Genomic DNA, 9,868 nt, shown 5'->3' with positions numbered 1-9,868 from the left:
TTCATTGTCATTTGTTTCAAGAAACTTTTTAAATTTCATTTTTTATTTCTTCTAGTGCCCAGTCGTGCTCAAGCAAGGAGTTGTTCAGTTTCCAAATGCATGTTTTTTTCTCTCTTTTGGTCCTATTATTAATTTCTAATTTTGTATCATTATGGTCTGAAAAGATGCTTTGTATTATTTCTATGTTTTTTAATTTATTGATGCTTGCCTTGTGTCTTAGAATGTGATCTGTTCTGGAGAATGTTCCATGTACATTGGAGAAGAAGATATACTGTGTTTTTGGGGTGCATTAGCCTATGAATATCTATGAGGTCAAGTTGTTTTATTGTATGGTTTAATCTTCAGTATCACTGTTGAATTTCTTTCTGGTAGTTCTATCTTTCTTGAGAGGGGTGTATTGAAGTCTCCAAGTATTATAGTAGTGTTGTCTATTTCCTTTTTTAGTTTTGTTAATGTTTGTTTTATGTATTTTGTTTGTCTTTCATTTAGTGCATAGATATTTATTATTGTTATGTCCTCTTGCTCTATTGACCCTCTCAGCATTATGTAGTGACCTTTCTTGTCCTTTGTGATGGTTTTTATTGTTGTTGTTGTTGTTATGTGCCATCAAGTCTTTTGCGACTCATAGCGACCCTATGTACAACAGCCCTAAACCCTGCTCTATCCTGTGCCAATCGCATTGCCTCTGACATACCCATCCCGATTACCCCAGTCACTGAAGCAATCCACCTCATAGAGGGTCTTCCCCTCCTGTGCTGTCCCTCTACCCCACCAAGCATGATGTCCCTCACCAAGGACCTGTCTCTCCTTACAACATGTCCAAAGTATGTCAGACGAAGCCCCAGAATCCTTGCCTCCGAGGAGTAGCCTGGTTTAACTCACTCTAGGATGGATCTTTTGTTTTCTTGGCAGTCCATGGTACATTCAGTACTCTTCTCCAGCACCACAGCTCAAAGGCATCATTTTTCCCTCTATCCTCCCTAGTCATTGTCCAAATCTCTGATGTAACAGGTGATTGCAAGGGCCATGGCCTGTATCGGGCACACCTTAGTCTCCAGAGTGACACCGTTGCTCTTGAGCACTTTAGAGAGGTCCCTAACTGCAGATTTTCCCATCGCAATACGTTTTTTTATTTCCTATTGCTTTTTACATTGATATTTATTTTATCAGAGGTTAATATTGCTACCTCTCCTTTTTTCTCGTTGCCATTTACTTGGTATATTTTACACCACCCTTCTATTTTTCATCTGTCTTTATCTTTATTTTTCAAGTGTGTCTCTTGTAGACAACGTGTTGATAGATTTTGGGTTTTTATCCAGTCTGCTACTCTTTTTTCTCTTCAGTGGTGCATTTAAACCATTTACATTCAGTGTGATTATTATGAGGCAAGGTTTTATTGCTATCATTTTGTTGAGTTTTTTTTTTGGTGTTGTTGCTAGTTACTTTGGTCCGTGATGCTTTCTGTGGTACATATGTAAGAAGGACATCTCTGAGTCTTTCCTGAAGTGCTGGTCTTGTTTGGGAATATCTTGATCTCTCCTTCATATTTCATGGATAATTTTTCTGGGTACAGTATTCTTGGTTGGCAGTTGTGTTCTTTGAGTGCTTGACATATGTCCTTCCACTCTCTTCTTTATTTTATGCTTTCTTTTGAGAAATCGGCACTTAATCTTATCTTCTCACCCTTATAGGTTACTCAGTTTCTACCTTGCTGCTTTCAGGATTCTCTCCTTATCTTTGGTTCTGACAAAATTAACTATAATATACTTTTCTTTTGTGATCTAGTCTATATGGTGTTTGCTGAGCTTTTTGTATATATATTCTCTCATTCTTCATTACGCCTGGGAAGTTTTCCTCTAGTAATCCTTCCACAACTTTTTCAGTGCCTTTACTTGCTTCTTCCTTTTCTGGGATTCCAATGATGTGCATGTTATTGCTCTTGATGGTGTCCCACATTATTCTTAGTTTTTCTTCTTTTTCTTTCCTTTTTTTGAGTCTGGTTTTTGCTCTAGCAGATCAGCAGTGACAATTTTGTCTTCTATTTCACTGGTTCTGTGTTCCATCTCTTCAACTCTGCTCATGTGTCCCTCCATCACGCATCTGAAATATTGGACCTGATATTTTGTATAGTGGTTTCTTGTTTTTACAGTGCCGCTAATGCCTCATTTGTTTTCTCTGCATAGTTCTGGACTGGTTTTTTTAGTTCCTCCTGGTTTTTCCTTGTGTTGTTGTTGTTATGTGCCATTGATTCGCTTGCGACTCATAGCGACCCTATGTATAACAGCCCTAAACTCTGCTCTGTCCTGTGCCAATCGCACTGTCTCTGACACTCCAATCCCAATTATACCAGTCACTGAATCAATCCACCTCATAGAAGGTCCTTCCCCTCCACCCTCTCAAGCATGATGTCCTTCTCCAAGGACCGGTCTCTCCTCACAACATGTCCAAAGTATGTTAGACGGAGCCTCAGAATCCTTGCCTCCAAGGAGCCACCCGGTTTAACCCTTTCCAGGACAAATCTGTTTGTTTTCTTAGCAGTCCATGGTATTCTCAATACTGTTCTCCAGCACCTGAGCTCAAAGGCATCAATTCTCCTTCTATCCTCCTTGGTCATTGTCCAACTCTCTGATGCATAGCAAGTGATTGCAAAGACCATGGCCTCTATCTGATGCACCTGTCCTGTAATTCTTCAAGTTTGTCTTTCTTCCATTGAAAATATTCAATCATTGTTCTTTTAAATTCTGTGTCAGACAGTTCCTTCAGACTTTCTGGCTTCAGGAAATCTATGGTTGGGGTGACATTTTGCTTTGTGCTTGTGTATTGTGTGGGACAGCTTGCTTTCTTCGAGACATTGATATGTCCTAGATCTGAAGATAATGTTTTAGAGATCAGTTGGGTAGCTGTCCCACTTGAGTTTTTCTCTGAACATCTGACTTCAGGGAAATGTCAGTTCAGAGTCTGTAAGAACAGTCTCTTGTAGGTAAGATAGGTCAAGGTGCTCCGGATTAAAGACAGGTTGATTAACCAGACTTGTAGACCCAGCTGTGTAACCAAATGGAGTGTGGCATGCACGTGGTTGGGGTGATCACAAGGGCAGGTCCACCACTTGGGGGACCTCACTCAGACCTCAGTTGTCTGGGTGTGCTTATATTTGGGGTCCCTATCCAAATACCAGCTGTGTCTCACCCAGTGGTTTTCATTCAATGGTCCTTGTCCAGTGGCACGCACGCAGGTGCCCTTGCACAGTGGATCCTGTCCAGGCAGGGTCCTGGGTCCAAGGGGATCCAACAAGACAAAGTCAAATTCCCACCAACCCACTCGCCTCTGGCTGGTCTGCAGTTTCCACAAAAATTCAGCCAAATTACCATTGGCCTGCTCTATCCTTTGCAGTTGGTGTGGCCCGAGAGAGCTCAGTGAAATTCCCACCTGGGGCTCACCCTTGGGTATTCTCCCAGACAATTTCTCGTGGTAGATCAGTCCCACAGCAGCTCAATTGGTGGCTTAAGATGATGGCTGGATCTGTGGTGTGCCTTTGTGTGCTGACTCAGAATTGTACTGTCTACGGCTGTTGGTAGATCTCTGTGCTGCATGAAGGAGTCTCTAGTAGCCCTGGAGCACCCGCCAGGAGTGCAGGGTTGTGGCGAGGCCGTCTGGGCGTGCCAGAAATGTGGGGGCGCAGGATGGTGGTGGGGTGGTGTCCCTGGACACAGTGCTTTGGCGGGGGTGGGGGTGCAGGGCTTGGGTGGCTCTGGGAAATAGGGGTTGCAGTCTGTTCCCACATATTAAGTTGCCAAGTCACCAGTCCTCAGACAATAAGACTTGGTGTGCCGTCGCCCTTGGGCACCATTGCCCTTATCAAGGCTTCTGTTCTTAAGGTCACTATGGATAGAACTCAACTCAATGACACTTAACAACAACATTCAACAATAACAACAACATTGTTGATGGGTATTTAATAATGATGACTATTAAATATCCTCATGTTACATATATTGAATAGGTTGAAGGATATTAAATATACATAACATAAAGAATATATAAAGTCAGGAAGAGTAAAAAAACGTGTCTTGGAAGAACCATAGACTGAATACTCCTTGAAAGCTAGATGGTGAGACTTCATATCTGCCTTTTTTTAGTGAAAATTTGCAAATTATATTGCTTTTTCATTAAATCATTTAGACAATTTGTTTTATAGTATTAATTATGATTTATTACTTTATTAAGCCAAATCAATCCTCTTTTTTTAAAATCAATCCTCTTGTATATTACTGCCTTTCTCTTCACACATCATATCTAATTATTAATTTTTATTCCCTTTTCCCTCCAGTCTCATTCTTGTTGACCTTCCACCATTGATACTGTGTTTAAACCTTTCCATAGAATGGTCTTATACTATAATTGTTCTTTTGTAACAGGCTTATATCACTCAACATAATTTGTTCTAGATGTATCTGTTGTATAATATTTCATAAATTTTTGTTTATTATTTAGTGATTTATCATATGAATGTACCATGGTTTCTTTATACATTTATCCCCTGATGGGAACTTGGGTTTAAAACTCGCTTCAATTGTAAATAATGCTGCAATAAATATGGATGCATTTATGTCAGTTTTAGTCCAGCTCTTATTTATTTCAGGCATATAATTTCTGGATCAAAAAATATTTGTATACCAAACATTCTGAAAAAACACCAAACTGGTGTACATAGTTGGTGACACCATTTTACATGAACACAACCAATGTGTTAGAGTTCCAATCTTTCCATACCCTTTCTCATCTATTATTTGCTGTCTTAAATATAGGTTGGCATTATTCTATTTTATTTCATGGAATGCAGCTTTTCTTTTTATTATTACTATTATTAATTTTAATGAAAGTTTACAGAGACTTTGGATTTCCATTCATTCATTGTTGCCCTTTTCTCCCTGCCCAAACTCCTTCCCTCCCTCCCCCCAGTTCACTCTTGTATTTGAAGAGAAAAAGAAAAATTCTTTCATTGTTATACAACCCCTCCACCCAGTACACTCTACTCTGCAGCCTTTGTTTTAGACTCCTGTCTTGGTGATACCTAATCATATATCCCTTTAGGACAGTTATCTCCCTCAACTGTTTCAATGCAGTATACATAACTTATCCCATCTTTCTCAGTCTCCCCCCAACATCTATGTCAGTCCCGTTTTACAAAAGTGGTACTATGCAGTATTTGTCCTTTTGTGACTGATATATTTCACTTATCATAATGTCCTCCAGGGTTACCTATTTTGTATAATATTTTCATGAGTTCCTTGTTTTTCCAATGCAGCACAGTATTCCATTATATAACCATTCCACAGCTTCTCTATCCATTCGTTTGTTGATAGGAACTTGGATGGTTTCCAACTTTTTGCTATTGTGAACAAAGTCAGGATAAATATGAGTGTACATATATCTGCTTGGGTGGTGGTTATGGTTTCTTTGGGGTATATTCCAAGTAATGGAATTACTGAGTCAAATGGTATCTCTATTTGAAACTTTTTGAGAAAGGGTCATATGGCTTTCCATTGTCACTGCACCATTTTATGCTCCCACCAACAGTGAATAAGGGTTTCAGTTTCTCGACAACCATGCCAGCATTTGTTGTTTTCTGTTCTGTTAAATTTTGCTATTCTTACTGGGATGAGACGATATCTCACAGTTGTTTTGATTTGCTTTTCACTTAGAGCTAGAGATTTTGAACATTTCTTCATGTGTTTGTTGGCCATCTGAATGTCTTCTTTGGTGAAGTGTCTATTCATATCCTGTGCCCATTTTTTCAATTGGGTTGTTTATTTTTATCATGTTGTGGTGCTGAAGTATTTTATAAATCCTAGATATAAGTCCCTTATCTGACATGTCATTACTAAATATTATTTCCCAGTCTGTGGCTTCCCTTTTAACCCTTTTGGGGAAGTATTTGGATGTGCATATGGATTTGATTCTTTGAAGGTCCCATTCATCTATTTTATCCTCTCCTGGTTGTAGATTTTTCTGGATTCTTGAAAGACTGTTGATGTTATAAATTAGGACTTCAAGAGTTCTTTCAAACTTTTTTTTAATGAAGTTTGTAGTCCTTGTTTTTAGTCCTAGGTCCATGTTCCACTTTCAGTTGATTTTTGTGTATGGAGTGTGGTGAGTGTCCTGGTTGAGTTTTCTACAGATAGTTTTCCAATTTTTCAAACACCATTTGTAAAAAGACCATAATTTCCCCACATAACTGATTTCATCTCCTTGTGAAAAATCAGTTAACCCTAGGTAGATGGGCTAATTTCTAGATTCTCAATTCTATTCCATTGATCTATGTGTCTGTCATTGTACCAGTACCATGCTGTCTTAACCACCATGGCCATGTGTGTTCTTTTTGTTATGTGCCTTCGAGTCGCTTGAGACTCATAGCAATCCTATGTACACAGCCTTAAACTCTGTTCTGTCATGTGCCAATCACCCCATCAGGGATATACCCATCGTTATTACCCGGTTTCCTGGCTACTGGCGCTGAGATTGTTGATTGTGGTGCCAAGCAAACTAAAGCTGGGAACAATCCCAATCGCTTCACCATCCATCCTGATGCTGCCAGTCAGTCCAGTGGTGAGAATCTTTGTCTTCTTGACATTGAGCCTCAATCCATATTGGAGGCTGTAGTCCTTGACCCTCTGCAGCAGGTGCTTCAGGTCCCCCTCATTTTCAGCAAGCAGGGTTTTGTCATCTGCATAATGCAGATTGTTGATGAATTGTCCACCAATCTTGACCCCACATTTCTCCTCATAGAGCCCAGCCTCCCAGATAATCTGTTCTGCATACAGGTTGAAAAGGTATGGAGATAGGACGCATCTCTGGCCTACCCCCTTCCCAATTTTGAACCATGCAGTGTTCCCTTGCTCTGTTCTGACAACTCTCAGCATTGCACCAGTAGCCCAGAAATTAAAAGGCGTATTGCCATGGGAAAGTCTGCTGTTAGGGACCTCTCCAAAGTACTGAAGAGCAATGGTGTCTCTCTGGAGACTAAGGTGCGTCTGATACAAGCCATGGTCTTTGCAATCACTTGATATGCATTAGAGACTTGGACAATGACCAAGGGGGATAGAAGGAGAACTGATGCCTTTGAGCTGGAGAAGAGTGCTGAGGGTATAATGGACTGCTAGGAAAACAAACAGATTCATCCTAGAAATGGTTAAACCCGGAGGCTCCTTGGAGGCAAGGATTCTGAGGCTCCGTCTAACATACTTTTGACTTGAAAGGAGAAGGACATCATGCTTGGAAGGGTGGAGGGGCAGCACAGGAGGGGAAAGCCCTCTATGAGGTGGGTTGATTTAGTGACTGGGGTAATCAGGATGGGACTGTCTGAGACAGTGCTATTGGCACAGGACAGAGCAGTATTTAGGGATGTTGTACAAAGGATCACTTTCAGTAGCAAGCGACCTGATGGCACATAAGAACAACAACAACAACGTAGTCTGGCCCAGTCTATTGGCCCCGCTTCACACACGCACGCATGCCGCACGCCCGCCTGGCGCGGGACGGAAAGGACAGAGTTGGACTGGCCTTTGGAAGCAGAGGTGTTGCTGGAGAAAGCGGCATCTTTAATCACCCCGTGACTGCAAAACCATGTTGGGTGTCGCCGTTGGGATGACCAACAGGAGTAAATGCTATTTGAGTTCTTCCTGGCTAAGTAACATGGCTTAGCCCTCAGGGAAAATAGTTGGAATTCACAGCTGCCAGACCAGCTTGGGAAGAACACTTACTTACCCGACCCCACAACAACCAGAAACATGGCCAATGCCTTGGTCAATGCTACCTGTGAGCGCTGTAAAGGAGGCTTTGCGCCTACCGAGAAGATAGTTAACAATAACAGCGAGCTGTACTATGAGCAGTGCTTTGTGTGTGCACAATGCTTCCAACAGTTCCCCGAAGGACTCTTCTATGAGTTTGAAGGAAGGAAGTATTGTGAACATGACTTCCAGATGCCTTTTGCTCTTTGTTGTCATCAGTGTGGTGATTTCATCATTGGCTGAGTTATTAAAGCCATGAATAACAGCTGGCACCCTGAGTGTTTCCTCTGTGACATCTGCGAGGAAATTTTGGCAGATATTGGGTTTGTCAAGAATGCAGGGAGACATCTCTGTCGTCGCTGTCATAATCATGAGAAAGCCAGAGGCCTTAGAAAATACATTTGCCAGAAATGCCATGCCATCATTGACGAACAACCACTGATCTTTAAGAATGACCCTTACCATCCCATCCAGATCATTTCAACTGTGCCAACTGCGGGAAGGAACTGACTGCGGGTGCCTGGGAGCTGAAAGGGCAATTGTACTATTTGCCCTGCCACGACCAAATGGGAGTCCCCATCTGTGGTGCTTGTCAATGGCCCATTGAAGGAAGAGTTGTAAATGCCATGGGCAAGCAGTGGCACGTGGAGCATTTTGTTTGTGCCAATTGTGAAAAGCCATTCCTTGGACATCGCCATTATGAGAGGAAGGGGCTGACATATTGTGAAACCCACTATAACCAGTTGTTTGGAGATGTTTGCTTCCACTGTAATTGTGTTATTGAAGGTGACATGGTTTCTGCTCTTAATAAGGCCTGGTGTGTGAACTGTTTTGTGTGTTCTACCTGCAACACTAAATTAACACTCAAGAATAAGTTTGTGGAGTTTGACATGAAACCAGTCTGTGAGATGTGCTATGAGAAATTTCCACTGGAACTGAAGAAAAGATTGAAGAAACCAGCTGAGACCTTAGGGAGGAAGTAATTGTTTCGGTTTGACTTTTTTCCTTCTATGCAAAGATAGAAATTACCAACATTACTTGACTAGTACATCTTTATTTGAAACTGTATCTCAGAAGAGTTGGCTTTGAAGGAGACGGCAATGGTTTTCTTCATCTCTTCTTTTTTTTCCCAAAATAGAAAATATTTGCATAGTAAATTTGAAACAGCTGAGACCAGGATTTGCCTTATAAATCTCTATCAATTTATTGACACAGACACTGCACTTTACTTAATTACAAGAACCCTGTGGTTAACCATTAGCTAAGGTCTATAAGAGTAAATATAGCATGGTAAAATAAAAGGAAGAGGTCAACTTTTACATGACTCAGATAAAAAACAATATTTTTTTCTTCTTTTCTTTTAAATCAAAAGAAAATTGCTTCCAACTCCTGTTGGAAGGAAATAGGGGAAAGAAAAATAACTAACAACAAAAAAAAACCCAAAAAACAAATCTTACACAAACTTAGCATGCTTAAGAGACTTAGTAGATACAAATAAACATACATATTACTAAAACAAGAGACAAGAATATTAACTACTTGATTTTTGTTACATGCAATAATTATTATTTTTGTTTCATATTTTGCTTTTCTTATGAACGTCCTTCATATAAATACTCAACACTTGTTGTTGTTGTTATGTGCTGTTGAGTCACTTTCGACTCATAGCGACGCTATGTACAACAGCTCTAAACTCTGCTCTGTACTGTGCCAATCTCATTGCCTCCAACACACTCATCCCAATTGCCCCAGTCACCAAATCAATCTATCTCCCAGAGGGCCTTACCCTCCTGCCCCTGCCCTCCACCCTCCCAAGCATGATGTCCCTCTCCAAGGACCGGTCTCTCCTTACAACATGACCAAAGTATGTCAGGCGAAGACTCAGAATCTTTGCTTCCAAGGAGCAGCCCACTTTAACCCTCTCCAGGATGAATCTGTTCTCTTAGCAGTCCATGGCACCTTCAGCACTCTTCTCCAACACCAAAGCTCAAAAGCATCAATTCTCCTTCTGTCCTCCTTGGTCACTCTCCAGCTCTCTGATGCATAACAAGTGATTGCAAAGACCATGGCCTGTACCAGAT

The 9,868-nt window shown here is 41.0% G+C and overlaps 1 protein-coding gene and 1 pseudogene across 1 annotated transcript in view; both read left to right on the top strand.

The window, feature by feature from the left end:
- PIEZO2 (piezo-type mechanosensitive ion channel component 2) overlaps positions 1-9,868 on the top strand; it is a 731,335-nt gene that overhangs the window by 310,409 nt on the left and 411,058 nt on the right. The gene's annotated exons all lie outside the window — the stretch shown is intronic.
- Positions 7,624-8,770, top strand: LOC102852708 (annotated as a pseudogene).

Source organism: Elephantulus edwardii, unplaced genomic scaffold (assembly GCF_000299155.1).
Source record: "Elephantulus edwardii isolate Elephantulus edwardi_28Jun2011 unplaced genomic scaffold, EleEdw1.0 scaffold00196, whole genome shotgun sequence".
In the NCBI taxonomy this organism is placed as follows: domain Eukaryota; kingdom Metazoa; phylum Chordata; class Mammalia; order Macroscelidea; family Macroscelididae; genus Elephantulus; species Elephantulus edwardii.
The sequence above is the reverse complement of the archived record's forward strand: the minus strand, read 5'-3'. Positions and strand labels throughout refer to the sequence as shown.